Raw genomic sequence first — 18,783 nt, 5'->3', positions numbered from 1 at the left:
TCATCGAGTAGGGAGCAAGCGAGGAAGGAGTGCTTGTTCCAGGGCAAGTTTATAGGGAGTGGAAGGTGGTGCAAGGAAGAATGATGAAAGGAGTATATTACTACTAGGGTTTGGTTATGGAGTAGGGGTAAAGCTAAAGCCATCTCCGCCATTACTGATGCAACCACTGCTCATTAACCATAAGCACTTCTCTAGTGGCTACTCATTAGCTTTTTGAGAAAGTTGAGAGAGTAATCTTCATTGCTTCGGAGATTGTCCGGGGGAGTTGCCAACAACATGATCGAGGTTGAAGAATACCACATATGTCTCTCGTTATCATGGTCTTGATGGCATGGAGGGAGTGCATCGTTCATTGCATGGGTTGGCAAATCACGACCTACTGCTGGCAACTTCAACTTATGTTTGTCTGCAGAAGAACGACAACTGTGTGAAGTCTGAAAGCCAAATCATCGTTATGCTTCATACTTACCATTTACGTGAGATGAAGGTGGCGTAGCAATGATTACTAGCAACTCCAACATATGGGCTTTCACACTAAACAAAAATCCCACTGAGGTAGGCCCAAATAAGGCACTTTATTTATACATAAATATAAATATATATAAATATGTATATATATATGTATATATTTATGTATATATATATATATATATATATATATATATATATATGTATATATGTATATATATATATATATATATATATATATGTATATATATATATATATATATATATATATGTATATATATATATATGTATATATATATATATGTATATATATATGTATATATATATATATATGTATATATATATATATATGTATATATATATATATGTATATATATATGTATATATATATATATGTATATATATATGTATATATATATATATGTATATATATATGTATATATATATATGTGTATGTATATATATATATATATATGTATGTATATATATATATGTATATATATATATATGTATATATATGTACATATATATATATATAAGTACATATATATATATATATATATATATATATATATATATATATATATATATATATATACATACATATATATACATATATATATATTGAAAAAATGAGATAAATTAAAAAAGAAAAATATATTATCAAGAATTGGTAAATATGAATTTGGAAAAAGAAAAATAGATCGAAAAAAGAATCATATAGTTTTAGCAATCTATATGGTTATCACTTTAATATAGAGACTCATCTCAACATAAACTGATACTGTGACTCATAGTGCTGCAAAGGATGAAATGGGAGAAAGTCAATTAGCAATCATAGGATAACGTCATTAGCTCAACATAAGAATTGAACACACACAGTTTTAACAATCGATAATGTTATCAACTCAATATAGGAATTGGTCAACATGAATTTTGAAAGCGTAAAGAGTATTAGAAAAAGAATCATATAGTTTTAGCAATCGATAAGGTTATCGGCTCAATGTAGGAACCCATCTCGACATGAACTGGTGTTATGATTTGCAGTATTGCAAAGGATGAAATGGGATAAGGTTAATTAGCAATAACTGAATAACATTATCAATTCCACGTAGGAATTTGACACATGTTGGTGTAAACAACTTTAAGCCGTGGCCTTGGGGTTGATGTGGCTTAGTTCGGATCCGGATGATGAGGGATCTCCTTGGGACGTTACTTGAGACTACTGAGGTGGCCGATCACGGTGTTCCGATCGGGACGGGGTCGCTATTCCCTCCGGAAAAGAACTCCTCGCCTCTGCGTTTAGTGGGTGACCTCCGCCTTCGCACCTGCATAAAGGTCGGGTCGGGGAGCTCGGCCCGACCCCTTCGACGATCAAGTTAGTGGATAGTCGCAGGGGATTTCTTTAGCTAAGTTGTGTCTTCTTGTGTGCCTTTCGTCTCTCCCTCTCCCCTTTTCCTCGGAGCGCGAGGGTTTTTATAGTGAGAATTACCGTTGCCCGATGTGCCTACCCGCAGGGAGCAGGATCGTACTTTTGGTAGCGTCTGACATCGTCGTTGGTATGGCATGGGGGATCGAGCCTGAGCAGGGCGTTAATGTACCTTAGTAGGCGTTCCGGTCCACTTTGACCAGGTGCCTCATCAGGTCAACAGAGGTGTGAGGCGTCATCTGGGGCAGCTGATGTCACGCGAGTCTTATCGCAATTATTACCCTCATCATATTCCCCCCCCCCCGAAGGAAGCTATGCGTCGGTTGTTGTAATGGGGTTCCGAGGCATGGCTTCGGCTTTGAGAAACTGTATCTGTCGGGCGTTTGTCGGTCCGTTGCCAGGGGTGTGGGAATCGTGGAGTTTAGTAACTAAGGAGAGTTGGATATGCAGCGGTGACCCTGAGTAGTGCGTGACTGAGGAGCACAACTCAGTCGAGTAGGCCGAGCAGAGGCTGTGATCTCGGGCGACATGTAGCCGAGGGGCATGACGCAGGCGTGGTCTCGGGCAACACGCAACCGAGGAGCACGGCGTGGGCGGGCAGGCCACGCAAGCGTGGTATCGGGGAACATGCGGCCGAGGAGCACAGCGTAGGCGAGCTGGCCGTGCAGGCGTGGTCTCAGGCAACACACAATCGAGGAGCACGACGCAGGTGGGCAGGCCGCGCAAGCGTGGTCTCGGGCAACATGCGGCCGAGGAGCACGGCGCAGGTGGGCTGGCCGCGCAGGCGTGGTCTCGGGCAACACGCAGCCGAGGAGCATGGTGCAAGCGGGCAGGCATGGTCTTGGGCAACATGCGGCCGAGAAGCATGACGCAGGCAGGTAGGCCGCGCAGGCGTGGTCTCAGGCAACATGCGGCCGAGGAGCACGACGCAGGCGGGCTGGCTATGCAGGCTTGGTCTTAGGCGACACGCAGCCGAGGAGCACGACACAGGCGGGCAGGTCGCACAGGTGTGGTCTCGGGCAACATGCGGCCGAGGAGCATTGCGCAAGCGGGCGGGCCGTGCAGGTGTGGTCTCGGGTAACACGCGACCGAAGAGCATGGCGTAGGCGGGCAGGTCGCGCAGGCATGGTCTCGGGCAACATGCAACCGAGGAGCACGGCGCAGGCGGGCTGGCCACGCAGGTGTGGTCTCGGGCAACACGCAGCCGAGGAGCACGGCGCAGGCGGGCAAGCCGCGTAGGCATGGTCTCGGGTAACATGCGGCCGAGGAGCACGGCGTAGGCAGGTAGGCCGCGCAGGCGTGGTCTCGAGCAACACGCGACGGAGGAGCACGGCGCAGGCGGACAGGCCGCACAAGCGTGGTCTCGGGCAACATGCGGCCGAGGAGCACGGTGCAGGCGGGCTGGCTGCTCAAGCGTGGTCTTGGGCAACATGCGGTCGAGGAGCACGGCACAGGTGGGCTGGCCGCGCAGGCGTGGTCTCGGGCAACATGCAGCCGAGGAGCACAGCGCAGGCGGGTAGGCCGCGCAGGCGTGGTCTCGGGCAACACGTGGCCGAGGAGCATGGCGCAGGCGGCCAGGCCGCACAGGTGTAGTCTCGAGCAACACGCAGTCGAGGCGCAACTTGGTTTTGATTAGCAGTTCATTGCTTAGTGGCGTGCGGGTGCAGGTGGCCAGGTCACTTCCCTCATAGGGAAGCCCAGGGGACCGTCACTTTCGAGAGTCGCTGGTTTTCGAGGCCGATAATATCAACGCTTCAGCATTCGCACCGCGCGCCGGTTGGCTGCCACGTCAGGCCGTATTTATGGCGAAGTGACGTTTGGTTTGCCTATCGCAATATGCTTCAGGAGAGGAAGGGTCACCGTTTTGGTGGGATTTGGCCTATAAATAGCGTATCGTTGGCTTCCTGCACGTCTTGTTACTTGCATTCGCCTAGTTGCTTCTTCGGACTGTGTTGCTCCGTCTGAATAGGCTATCCTGCTGTTCTTTCCTAAGGTCGGTGAGGATGGCTTCCCCTTCTTCCTTGCCTCTGCCTTCTTCACCATCCACCTCCGGTAATGCTGGAGAGAGAATATTGCCACCGAGGCCCAACTCGTCATCCGATGAAAAAGCAGCTAGGGCCCTCGAAGCCTTAATGTGGCCACACGACCTCGACTCTACCGTGAGCGAGTCATCCCTTGGTTACCTCCGGGGCCGTTATGGTATCCTGGAGAAGTTTGTGCTTACTGCCCCTGAGTCGGGGTAGCGGGCGTACGACCCTATCCTAAAGGGTTTCGCCCTGACTTTAGATGCCTTCGAGGCCGGGCTACGCCTCTCATTGCTTCCCTCATCACCTCTTGCATTTCGTGGTGGCGTATTTCCCCGTCACAGATGGCACCAAACTCCTAGCGCTATCTGGTGGCGTTCTTAGGGGAGTGCCACTACGCCAACATTACCCCGACTCGGCCCCTCTTCCTCTCCTGTTTTCGCCTTTCCAAGGGGTCGGGGGGTTACTATATGTCCGCCCGAGCGGGCTTCCGGGTTAGCGGGGCTCCTTCCAGTAATATGGGATGGAAGGGGCGTTTCTTTTTTGTCTGCCGTTTGGAGGACTGGAGCTTTGGGCTCCGGTGGGCGGCGCGCGTGATTGACAACACCGCCCCGTCCCTGAACGATGAGGAGCACAGGGACCTTCGACGGCTCAAATAGATTCTCCCAGCCTCCAGGTTTATCCAGGAAATGATCGAGGGGTGGCTGGTCAAGGCGAGTCTTATTGGGAAATCTTGGGGGCGACATCACATGCGTAGCGGAAGAACAAGAAAACAAAATCCCAGATTCCCAAAGAGATGTTCGTCGTCGTGCGAAGATTGGTGCGTAAAATCTGTGAAACTTAAAACTGCGTATAGAGTAGATTATGTTACCTAGGGAGATCGTATATCCCTGTTTCCTCATAGATCTTTAGGAGAGGGTGAAGGAGGTCAAGCGTCCTCCTCTTTAGCGGTGATCCACACACCAGGGCTGCAACGACGCTCCTCAAAACTCCTGGCCTACTCTGAGGTGGAGAGGGGGAGGAGAATAGGAGAGGCAAGCAAAAACTCTAGCCTATGAGGCTCTGAATCCCTCATATTTATAGAGGTCCCTTGTCAAACCCTAATGGGTCCTCCCCTAGTGGGTATGGATCTGCATCCAATAAGACAAGGGCTCCATCGGATATCTCATATCCGAACCTCTACTCATCGCAAAGCCTACCATATGTGTGTGACCCTTTAGGCCCAATATCGAGCTGGCCGTGAGTCATACCTATCAGAACTCCTTCTAACTCAGTGAATTATTATCTCTGTAATAATTCACTCGACTCATCGACTACGGACGTACTAGGCCACTATGCCATAGTCCCCAGACGATACAAGGGAATCCAATCCATTGGACCTGTCTATCCTCAGTTATCGTGTACCTATAGTCCCTCATCCATCTAATATCCCAGAGACTGTATATCGAGCATGGTGCTGTCAGACCGATACGGTTTCTACTCGAGTCTCGCTCTAATTGGATTCTCCCAGAGAAACCTTTCTCTCTCAACCCGAATGACCCTGGCCAGGGATTTGTCTAAGCAAGAACACATGGGATATTCCTCTCATAATGTTAAGAGTGGATGATCCTCTATCGACACTCAATAGCCCTCGTAAGGTCGACTACCACTTCCAATGACTAGCTGTACTAGATCTGGGATAACCAAACCTATAAGTCTGGTATCAAAGAGTGGAGCACTCATACAGGACATCTTTGGTGTCTCAAGTCTAAGGACCAGATACACCACTAGGACTACGAAATCGCTGTCTGACAATAAGGCATCATCAACCATCCAGCATTCCGTAAGCGGATCAATCAGTGAACTCATTCTCCAATGAGCACTTGTACTGTATCCCTAGTGTCCCTACACGAGCAGCTATGAGACCAGCTGCATCCATCATATGGACGGGTATACAACACACTAGTCTGTTCGGTTATCACGATGTCCCTCTCGAGTAGCCTGTGACTGGGATTATTTAGGATCTGTGTTTAAAGATGAATTGATCTCATTATCGTGATCTCATCACGATCCGATTCCCATTACACAAATCCAAGGACATCACAATATATATGCATATATGTAATAGTTATAAAGTGATATATGCCAAAATATAATAAGCAAAAAGATTCTGTATAAGTCACACGTGCCATCACTCACGTGATTGGCTTGCTGGGCACCTATGACTAGCAGGTCTTAGCCCGACGCCTCGAGGTATGCCCATAGTGGGTAACGCTAGGGTTTTCCTAAGGATCGTTTTTGGTGTTCTGACCAATGTCGGTGTTTTCGTGCAGAGATGGTGAACCTCGTTGCTGTGCGTGGGGGGCGCTCTTCGTTGGCCATGTCGTCGCGTCAAACGGCCGAGCTTGGGGCCGGCACAAAAGAAGCGCCCGTAGAACTTGAGGCCAATAGGCCCCGGAAGAAATCAAAGATCGGCATCCAGAAAGAGGATATGTCGCCACCTTGGGCCAAGGAGGTCGTTGTTGAACCGGGCCGTCGTGGTCGGCGATGGGGCCCTGGTCGGGGTGAAGCTGGCCCGAGCAATGAGGTGGCAGGGAAGCCGCCTCGGGAACCCTCCATCTGCGACCTGTGTCACCTCCCCATGGGAGTGCAGGACGAGCCCTACCAAGCTCGAGTGATGGGCGGACTCCCGGAGGGCCAACCCTCCGACCTGTTGGTCGCCCGGTGGGCGGGCCTAACCCGTGGGACCCGGGTATGGGCTGATGGGCAGGCTGCAGCCTCCTTCGCGCGAGGCGTGCTTCATCCCAACATAGCTCGGGATCTGTACACCCTGCCCTCGGACGTTTTGTTCGGCAAGTCTGCTAAGTCGTTGCTGTGGGTAAGCATCTTGCTATCGACTTTCTACTTATGCCCGAACGCTACTTGTCCTGACTCTTTCTCTTGGAAGGGTCATCACTATACCACGGTGTTGATAGACCGTGTCCGTGATGCGGGTCGGGCCCTCGGCCTTTTGAGCGATCGCAACACCGAGCTGCGTTGGCAAATCGAGGAGGTCCGCGCAGGGGCGGCTCTAGAGGCGATTGCTGCGGTCGCGCAGCGTGCCTCCGATCTAGAGGCGGAAGTGACGCGCCTCTCCTCCATCTCGAGAGTGGCTGGGCAACGCGTCTCGGAACTGGAGGCAGAGTCGGCGTGCCTCCAATCAGAGGTGAAGGCGGCCAAAGATCAAAATAACGAGTTTCAGATGCTCTTGAGGGTGACTCGAACTGAGGCTCGTCTGGCCCGTGATGAGGCGGCAAGCCTCGCTCGGAAACTGGAGGAGGCACGTGCTATTGGGAAATCTTGGGGCCACATCATATGCACAGCGGAAGAACAAGAAAACAAAATCCCCGATTCCCAAAGAGATGTTCGTCGTCGTACGAAGATTGGTGCACAAAATCCACAAAACTTAAAACTGCGTATAGAGTAGATTGTGTTACCTAGGGAGATCGTATATCCCTATTTCTTTACAGATCTTTAAGAGAGGGTGAAGGAGGTCAAGCGTCCTCCTCTCTAGCGGTGATCCACACAGTAGGGCTGCGACGACGCTCCTCAAAACTCCAGGCCTACTTTGAGGTGGAGAGGGGGAGGAGAATAGGAGAGGCAAGCAAAGGCTCTAGCCTATGAGGCTCTGAATCCCTCCTATTTATAGAGGTCCCTTGTCAAACCCTAATGGGTCCTCCCCTAGTGGGTATTGAATCTGCATCCAATAAGATAAGGGCTCCATCGGATATCTCATATCCGAACCTCTACTCATCGCAATGCCTACCATATGTGTGTGACCCTCTAGGCCCAATATCGAGTTGGCCGTGAGTCATACCTGTCAGAACTCCTTCTAACTCAGTGAATTATTATCTCTGTAATAATTCACTCGACTCATCGACTATGGACGTACTAGGCCACTACGCCGTAGTCCCCAGATGATACAAGAGAATCCAATCCATTGGACATGTCTGTCCTCAGTTACCATGTACCTATAGTCCCTCATCCATCTAATATCCCAGAGACCGTATATCGAGCATGGTACTGTCAGACCCATACGGTTTCTACTCGAGTCTCGCTCTAATCGGATTCTCCCGGAGAAACCTTTCTCTCTCAATCCGAATGACCCTGGCCAGGGATTTGTTTAAGCAAGAACACATGGGATATTCCTCTCATGACGCCGAGAGTGGATGATCCTCTATCGACACTCAATAGCCCTCGTAAGGTCGACTACCACTCTTAATGACCAACTGTACTAGATCTGGGACAACCAAACCTATAAGTCTGGTATCAAAGAGTGGAGCAATCATACAGGACATTCTTCGTGTCTCAAGTCTAAGGACCAGATACACCACTAGGACTACGGAATCGTTGTCAGACAATAAGGCATCATTAACCATCCAACATTCCGTAAGCGGATCAATCAGTGAACTCATTCTCCAATGAGCACATGTACTGTATCCCTAGTGTCCATACACGAGCAGCTATGAACTCGTTGCACCCTTCAGCCTCCTACGGACGTATCATTCCCATGCCGAAGAGAAAGTTTCAATGCTCCATGGCGCCGAGTTTCGGTCGCCTTGGGATGGCCACGAACATTCTATCGTCCGCATACAAGCCCATGCATGAGTACCAAATTCTTCAAGTTAGCAATTCCCCTCACCTCTATGAGCTTTGCATGACTCTTTTGATCATTGAGAAACTCATTCCACCTTGCATGGTCTCATCCTTTACCAAGCACCTCGCTTGTCTTGAGCACCATAAAGTATAGTTGTCAACGTTGGGCCGTAGCTCAAACTCTACCATCCCAACCTTTGTGCACTCTACATTCTTCCAAGCTTGCCTGTTCTTGTGGTACCTCTTTCGCGAAGGGTTGGCCATTCCTCTGAATGCCAATGTCATATGCTCGCTCCTCCGAGCGACTCCTTTTCCCTACATCTCCATGCCCGTTTTCCCCCAAACGGTCGCGCGTGTGCTGACTGCCCTCAACGCAGCCCCACTAGGTCTCCCACGTTTGCATGCTAGGTGTTTCTATGAGTGCTTGTCCCGCTCTGATACCATCTGTCACGGACTTAGCTGGTTTTGCCTAAGTCGTGCAGCACCCTTGCATGTCCATCCGCAAAGGTCAGCCTCCCCGAAGCCTCCCATGTCCCTTAGGACCCACAAAAGAGAGAACGGGTTAGAAAAAATGGCTCATTCGGGATCCATAAGCAATCATCTCCGAAAACACTTCATAGATAATGCAAATTACAAACAGACTTTATAAGCTCTGAATAGTTGCACAATAAAGGGTAAAATGGTCCATTATAGACCGAAAATCTCTCACACGTGTCCACATGACACAACCTTTATTTACAAGCCTAAAATGACCACCAACCTAACTAAAACGAGACTATTAAGCCTTTGGTCGTCCCTTTATATGTTGTACAAAACATGAACATACACAAAAGACATGGATATACATAAATATTACATCAAACATCCTGTTTAGAAGTTTGTCCATGACAGTGTGTTGTGTTTAGGAAAAACTTTTGACGTCAAAGTTGACGCAAAAACGAGAAAGGCAAGCAGTTGCTGCCCTTGATCTGCATGCGCAGTCGCAGGCAAGCAGCACAGGGGCTACGTCTACTTGCAACAGCCGACCGACAACACAGGCAGCACAGGCAAGCAACCGGGCAACGACCTGCTTGCAGCAGGCTTGCGTCCGACGGGGCTGGCAGCCCGCGGGCAAAGGTGCCTGCGGTCGCTTCTCCCGCGGGGTGAGGCGCCACAGGGCAGCGGCGCTTGCCGCCGCTGCTCCCACGGGCGAACCCCCCCACAAGGGCGGTCGCCCGATGGGACAGCACCGCCTGCGGGCGTTGCCCCGCGGGCAGAATCGCCCGCGGAGGCGACAGCGCAACCTGCAGGGGCAGCACCGCCTGCGGGCGTTGCCCTATCGGTAGAACCGCAAGCGGGGGCAGCACCACCCGCAGGGGCGCCAACCCACGGTGGCACCCACCTACAGGGGCGACGCCCCCGCCCCGCCGCACATGCCGCCGCCAGCAGGGTGGCGGCGGCGGTAGGCGCATTAGGGTTTTCTGGGCAAAAGATAGTTTTGCCCCTCGGAATTTGAAAATTTCTAGTTTTTGTCTTTTGTCCAAATTATGAAAATACCCCTATGAATTCAGAAATTCCTTATATGTCCTTGATTTCATAAAATACTAATTAATACATGTGATGTATGATGTGTAGACGGATGATCATGGACCGTGTGATGTGTGTACTTGTGATTATTATTATTGAGGTCTACGAACCTCCGTTATATTTTTCGTTTATTGTCGGGCCTGTGTGTATATGATTAAGTTGTAATCACATGAGGAGGCACAGCGGGAGCGTGGATGCGATAGCGGGACCCACGAGACGGACGATCGCGATGCATGAAGATGCATCAAGATGTCGACGGAACCAACGATGACGAGATGGACGATCACAGGGCATGAAGATGCACCGTTGCACATATAGATCTTGATGTGAGTGATTAGGCCTACTGGCTCGGGCCTAATCACATTAGGTTGTGATCCATGATCATATGGTGTGATTGTTTATACACATACTAGATATGTATATATATTTGCAAGCGATGTAGATATATATTAAATATATATATGTGTGACATATCATATTAGGAGACCAAATCATAGAAACATCACTCTCGATAATATTAAGTCGATAAACGTGAGGCAATTAGATTGACTCACGTGGCCTTCCATCGTTATAAATAAGAATCGATTCCCAGTGTAGGTTGAGTTGGTCGAGTCCCTCGAGACTCACCTATATCGCGATTCGCTATCTTGCTTACGGCATAGAGATGTCATCGGTGACCTGAGGGCATGGTATGCTTGGTCGAGTCCCTCGAGGGTATATCATCAAATCAGACTCATCTTGTAACGAAGGTGTTGACTTAACCGAGCATCATGCTTGGTCGAGTCCCTCGAGGCCATGGTGATTCGGAGGCCGAACAGGACGGGAATCACAATGAGTTGTGATCGGCAAGAGTTGCCTACCTTTTAGGCTTAGTGTGATTGGTCGAGTCCCTCGAGGTTACACTAAGATGTTGATTGGATCCTGATCCCCACTAGAAGTCTGCCGGAGACTTCCGTTTCACGTGCTGAGGGTGTCGCGTGACTCGTTAGTAAAATAGTGGAAGCATATTAAGATAGAAGTTCATATATTGATAGTTTATTTCTTGCAAAATCTGCATGTTATTCATTTCTGCTGCATCTTTATTTTTAGAAAATGTCGCTTTCAAATCCCTTACGTGGCATACTTGATGTCAACCGCCTCACTGGTCTAAATTATATAGATTGGCTCCATAACTTGAGAATTATTTTCACAACGGAGAAAATTATGTACGTTCTTGATACAGTGATGCCTGCGCCCGAAGAAGGGGCAAGCGAGGATGAGATCTCTTGTTATGTGAAGTACATTGATGACTCCACTCTTGCTCAGTGCTATATGTTGGGCTCTATGACTCCTGAGTTACAGAGACAACATGAAAAGATGGATGCCAGATCCATTCTCCTACATGTCCGTAAATTGTTTAAGGAACAGGGAAGGACTCAACGATATGAGATATCCAAGAGCCTCTTCCGCACTAGGATGACTAAGGGGATACCAGTTCAGGACCATGTCCTAAAGATGATTGAGTGGATAGAAAAACTCACAGGTCTAGAAATGGTCCTAAAGGATAACTTGTGTATGGACATTGTGCTTCAGTCCATACCAGATTCATTTTCAAAGTTCATAATGAATTTTAATATGAACAAGCTTAAGGTGACTCTCCTAGAGCTCCTCAATATGTTGAGGGAGGTAGAGAGTACTATTAAGAAAGAGAAGCCAGTTCTCTACACTGGTGAGACTAGAAAGAAAAGGAAAGCAAAAAGGTCCCTTAAGAAGGGAAAGGGCAAGGGCAGACTAGGTAAAGCAAAGGTTGCTAAGAAAGACCCAGCAAAGGATAAAGGCCAGTGCTTCCATTTTGGTAAAGATGGGCACTGGAAGAGGAACTGCAAAGAGTACCTTGCAGAGAGGGTGAAATAGAAGCTTGGAGAAGCTTCAGGTACATTCATGATCAATCTCCAATTGTCAGATTTTTGTGATAGTGCATTGGTATTGGATACCAGTATTACTTATCACATCTACAATTTATTGTAAATTCTAGCAAAGTCGAGGGGAGATTGGCGAGAGGAATATTGCATAATGGTTTGTTTATGCTAGACACTACTCCACATATCATGAATGTAAGTGTCTAAGAGGAAATGAGATGAGATGAACAGTGCATACCTGTGGCATTGTAGGCTGTGTCACATCCATGAAAGAAGGATTCAAATTTTGCTAAATGATCGATATTTAGATCCATTCGACTATGTGTCATATGCAACTTGCGAGCCTTGCCTTCGTGGAAAACTGACCAACTCTCCATTTAGTGGAACTGGAGAGAGAACAACTAAGCTGTTGGAACTCATACATAGTGATGTATGTGGACCTATGTTAACTCATGCCATTGGTGGTTACTCCTACTTCATTACCTTTACTGATGATTTCTCAAGGTATGGATATGTGTACTTAATGAAGTACAAGTCTAAGGCTTTTGACAAATTCAGAGTATAAGAATGAGGTGGAGAACCTGTTGGGAAATCATGGGGGGCGACATCATATGCGCAGCGGAAGAACAAGAAAACAAAAATCCCCGATTCCCAAAAAGATGTTCGTCGTCGTGCGAAGATTGGTGCGCAAAAATCCGCAAAACACAAAACTGCGTATAGAGATTGTGTTACCTAGGGAGATCGTATATCCCTGTTTCCTTGCAGATCCTTAGGAGAGGGTGAAGGAGGTCAAGCGTCCACCTCTCTAGCGGTGATCCACACAGTAGGGTTGCGACGACGCTCCTCAAAACTCCAGGCCTACTCTGAGGTGGAGAGGGAGAGGAGAATATGAAGGGCAAGCAAAGACTCTAGCCTATGAGGCTATGGATCCCTCCTATTTATAGAGATCCCGTGTCAAACCCTAATGGGTCCTTCCCTAGTGGGTATTGGATCTGCATTCAATAAGACAAGGGCTCCGTCGAATATCTCATATCCGAACCTCTACTCATCGCAATGCCTACCATATGTGTGTGACCCTCTAGGCCCAATATCGAGCTGGTCGTGAGTCATACCTGTTAGAACTCCTTCTAACTCAGTGAATTATTATCTCTGTAATAATTCACTCGACTCATCGACTACGGACGTACTAGGCCACTACGCCGTAGTCCCCAGACGATACAGGGGAATCCAATCCATTGGACCTGTCTGTCCTTAGTTACCATGTACCTATAGTCCATCATTCATCTAATATCCCAAAGATCGTATATCGAGCATGGTGCTGTCAGACCCATACGGTTTCTACTCAAGTCTCGCTCTAATCGGATTCTCCCGGAGAACTCTTTCTCTCTCAACCCGAATGACCCTGGCCAGGGATTTGTCTGAGTAAGAACACATGGGATATTCCTCTCATGACGCCGAGAGTGGATGATCCTCTGTTGACACTCAATAGCCCTCGTAAGGTCGACTACCACTCCCAATGACCAGTTGTACTAGATCTGGGACAACCAAACCTATAAGTCTGGTATCAAAGAGTGGAACACTCATACAGGACATCCTTGGTGTCTCAAGTCTAAGGACCAGATACACCACTAGGACTATGAAATCGCTATCTGACAATAAGGCATCATCAACCATCCAGCATTCCGTAAGCGGATCAATCAGTGAACTCATTCTCCAATGAGCACCTGTACTGTATCCCTAGTGTCCCTACACGAGCAGCTATGAGACCAACTGCATCCATCATATGGACGGGTATACAGCACACCAGTCTATCCGGTTATCACGATGTCCCTCTCGAGTAACCTATGACCGGGATTATTTAGGATATGTGTTTAAAGGTGAATCGATCTCATTATCGTGATCTCATCACGATCCGATTCCCATTGCACAAATCCAAGGACATCACAATATATATATGCATTTATGCAATAGTTATAAAGTGATATACGCCAAAATTTAATAAGCAAAAAGATTCTGTATCAAGTCACACGTGCCATCACTCACGTGATTGGCTTGTTGGGCACCTATGACTAGCAGAACCAGATTGGAAAGAGTATCAAAATTCTTCGATCAGATTGAGGAGGTGGGTACTTAAGTACATAATTTACTCAGTTCCTCAAGGACCATGGGATATTATCCCAATGGACACCTCCTTATACACCTAAGCCTAATGGTGTCTCTGGAAGGAGGAATCGTACGCTATTAGATATGGTACGGTCCATGATGAGTTTTGCTGGCCTACCCATCTTATTCTAGAGATATGCCCTAAGGACCGCAGCTTACCTTATGAACAGAGTTCCAACTAAGTCGGTAGTGTCTACACCATATGAGATATGGAAAGGGAAGAAGCCTGATCTTAAGGTTGTTAAGATTTGGGGATGTCCTGCCCACGTTAAAAGACACAACCCCGATAAGTTAGAATCAGTACAAAGCGATGCAAATTTGTGAGATACCCCAAGGAAACTTGTGGGTATTATTTCTATCATCTCGAGGACCAAAAGGTCTTTGTAGCTAAGAGAGAAGTGTTCCTTGAGAAGGAATACATTCTTGGCGGAGATAGTGGGAGAATGATAGAGTTAGCAAGGTTAGAGAACCAAGCTCAAGCACCACTCTACAGCCCGAGTCTATTTAGGTACCTAATACACAAGTTTCAACTTTACGTAAGTCTGATAGAGTATCATATCCTCCTAAGAGATATGTGGCACATATTAGAGGAGAGGATGTTGAGGATATTGATCCTCAGACCTACGAGGAGGCTATTATGAGTATAGACTCCGGGAAGTGGCAAGAAGTCATGAATTCTAAGATGGATTCTATGTACTCCAACAAGGTTTGGAACCTAGTTGATACGCCCGAAGGTATTGTACCCATCGGTTGCAAGTGGATCTTTAAGAAAAAGATCAGAGTAGATGGAAAGGTAGAGACCTATAAAGCAAGGCTAGTGGCTAAAGGGTATCGTCAAAGGCAAAGTGTTGACTACGACGAAACCTTCTCACCCGTAGCAATGTTAAATTCCATCAGAATTCTATCGGCTATTGCAACACACTATGATTATGAGATCTAGCAGATGGATGTGAAAACTGCATTACTCAATGGGAACCTCGAGGAGGAGGTGTATATGATGCAACCTGAGGGATTCATGTTCAAGAACTGCCCAGATAAGGTGTGTAGGTTGCTTAGATCCATTTATGGACTAAAGCAAGCTTCCCGAAGATGGAACATAAGATTTGATGAGGCAATCAGATCTTATGACTTCATTAAGAACGAAGATGAGCCTTGTGTGTACAGGAAGGTAAGTGGGAGCGCTATCACCTTTTTGGTGTTATATGTGGATGACATCCTGATCATTGGGAATGACGTAGGAATGCTATCCACAGTAAAAGCTTGGTTATTTAGACATTTCTCCATGAAGGACTTAGGGGAAGCATCCTATATTTTGGGGATTCGAATATATAGAGATAGATCCAAGAGGATGCTTGGCTTGTCCCAGTCTAAGTACATAGAAACCATTGTCAAAAGGTTTGGCATGGAAAATTCCAAGAGAGGTCTCATACCAATGAGACATGGGATATCGCTTTCTACGAGTATGTCCCCAAAGACTCCAGAAGAAAGGGCGAACATGGATATGATACCTTATGCGTCAGCAATAGGGTCTATCATATATGTCATGCTATGTACTAGACCTGATATAATGTATGCTCTGAGTGTCACGAGCAGGTATCAGGCGGATCCAGGCTTGGAGTACTGGAAAGCAATAAAGTGTATCCTTAAGTACTTGAGAATGACTAAAGATATTTTACTAGTATATGGAGGTAGTAGCCTTAAGGTTAAAGGCTACACAGACTCAAGTTTTCAGTCTGATGTCGATGATAGCAAGGCAAATTCAGGGTGTGTGTACATCTTGAATGGAGGAGCAGTGTGCTGGAAGAGTTCCAAGCAAGATACTACTGCTGACTCGACCACAGAGGCAGAGTACATTGCTGCATCAGATGCAACAAAGGAGGGAATCTGGGTAAAGAAGTTCATCACAGATTTGGGAGTCGTTCTGGGTAGCGAGGAGCTGATCTCCTTATATTGCGACAACTATGGGGCGATTACTCAAATAAGGGAACCCGGGTCTCATCAGAAGTGTTCTGAGGAGGTTCCAGCATATCAAAGAGATCGTAACCCGAGGAGATATAGTAGTGGAAAGTGTTCCATCTGAAGATAACATTGCAGATCCACTGACAAAGCCATTGTCTCAGATTGTCTTTGAGCGTCACAAGGGTCTGATGGGGATCAGAAACATAGGTGATTGTCTTTAGGTCAAGTGGGAGATTGCTAGTCAAAGGTGCCCAACAAGCCAATCACGTGAGTGATGGCACGTATGACTTGATACAGAATATTTTTGCTTATTATATTTTGGCATATATCACTTTATAACTATTGCATATATATATATATATATATATATATATATATATATATATATATATATATATATATATATATATATATATATATATATATATATATATATATATATATATATATATTGTGATGTCCTTGGATTTGTGCAATGGAAATCGGATTGTGATGAGATCACGATAATGAGATCGATTCACCTTTAAACACAGATCCTAAATAATCCCGGTCACAGGTTACTCGAGAGGGACATCGTGATAACCGGATAGACTGGTGTACTGTATACTCGTCCATATGATGGATGCAGCTGGTCTCATAGCTGCTTGTGTAAGGACACTAGAGATACAGTACAGGTGCTCATTGGAGAATGAGTTCACTGATTGATCCGCTTACGAAATGCTGGATGGTTGATGATGCCTTATTGTCAGACAGCGATTCCGTAGTCCTAGTGGTGTATCTGATCCTTAGACTTGAGACACCAAGGATGTCCTGTATGAGTGCTCCACTCTTTGATACCAGACTTATAGGTTTGACTGTCCCAGATCTAGTACAGTTGGTCATTGGGAGTGGTAGTCGACCTTACGAGGGCTATTGAGTGTCGATAGAGGATCATCCACTCTCGACATCATGAGAGGAATATCTCATGTGTTCTTGCTCAGACATATCCCTGGCCAAGGTCATTCGGGTTGAGAGAAAAAGAGTTCTCCGGGAGAATCCGATTAGAGCGAGACTCGAGTAGAAATCGTATGGGTCTGACAGCACCTTCCTCGATATACGGTCTCTGGGATATTAGATGGATAAGGGATTATAGGCACACAGTAACTGAGGACAGATAGGTCCAATGGATTGGATTCCCCTGTATCGTTTGAGGACTACAGCATAGTGGCCTAGTACGTCCGTAGTCGATGAGTCAAGTGAATTATTATAGAGAAAATAATTTACTGAGTTAGAAGGAGTTCTGACAGGTATGACTCACGGCCAGCTCGATATTGGGCTTAAAGGGTCACACACATATGGTAGGCATTACGATGAGTAGAGGTTCAGATATGGGATATCCGACGAAGCCCTTGTCTTATTGGATATCCAATAAGCCCCTGAATTATTGGATCCCATGGACGATATCCAATAAGAGCCCATGAGATATTATTGGATAGAGATCCACTAATCTAAAAGGCTTGGGTTATTGGATGCAGATCCAATACCCACTAGGCAAGGATCCATTAGGGTTTGACAGGGAACCTCTATAAATATGAGGGATTCAAAGCCTCATTGGCTAGAGCCTTTGCTTGCCTCTCCTATTCTCCTCCCCCTCTTTACCTCAGAGTAGGCCTTGAGTTTTGAGGAGCGTCATCGCAGCCCTGCTGTGTGGATCACCGCTAGAGAGGAGGACGCTTGACCTCCTTCACCCTCTCTTAAGGATCTGCAAGGAAACAGGGATATACGATCTCCCTATGTAACACAATCTACTCTATACGTAGTTTTAAGTTTCGCGGATTTTGCGCAGCAATCTTCGCACGACGACGAACATCTATTTGGGAATCGGGGATTTTGTTTTCTTGTTCTTCCACTACGCATCTGTTGTCGCCCCCAAGATTTCCCAACAATATTCGGCTTCGTTGTTGGTTGCTTGGAACCCGAAGCGGAGGGAGCATTAGACCGAATTCCCGTTGGGGGCTGATAACACCAGTCCCACGCCGGCACCACTCGAGGTGAACGAGCCGTCCACGTGCAGGACCCATGCTTCCCCAGGTTGGCCGGGAACCTCGTCCTCAGTCTGGACGAGTTCTGAGATGAAGTCGGCTACCGATTGTGCTTTGATGGCCGTCCTCGGCACATAACGTATGTCGAACTCTCCAAGCTCTACCGACCACTTGAGGAGCCGACTTGCAATGTTGAATTTAGATAAAACCTGTCTGAGTGGTTGGTCAGTGATTACCTCAATCGGGTGGGCTTGGAAGTAGGGTGTTAGGACCCTTTTTCTGAGCTTTTGAATCATGTTTATTGAGTCTGTTTAGTCCAGTTGTTTATTGAGTCGGTTTGATTCAGTTAGAGTCAAGTAGAGGTTTATTTAATATTTATTTATTATTATAGTTCAAGTCCTGATGGACTCTGGGTGGAACTCTATAAATAGGGATGTAACTACTTCTTTTCAGTAATCTATGAAAAATATTATCAGGGTCCGTTTGATATCAGAGTCTACGATAAGACTTTAGGGTCTTGTCATTTGGTACCAGAGCAGCAATCCTCGGCTTCTCGTTGTAGTTTGTCATCTCAAAAAAAAAAAAAAAAAATTTGTGAGGGCGAAGCCGGCAGCCACGCACGTTGTTCCTTCTCAACCAAA

The sequence above is a fragment of the Musa acuminata genome, chromosome BXJ1-7, assembly GCF_036884655.1.
Source record: "Musa acuminata AAA Group cultivar baxijiao chromosome BXJ1-7, Cavendish_Baxijiao_AAA, whole genome shotgun sequence".
Taxonomy (NCBI): domain Eukaryota; kingdom Viridiplantae; phylum Streptophyta; class Magnoliopsida; order Zingiberales; family Musaceae; genus Musa; species Musa acuminata.
This window is presented reverse-complemented; position numbering follows the sequence as displayed.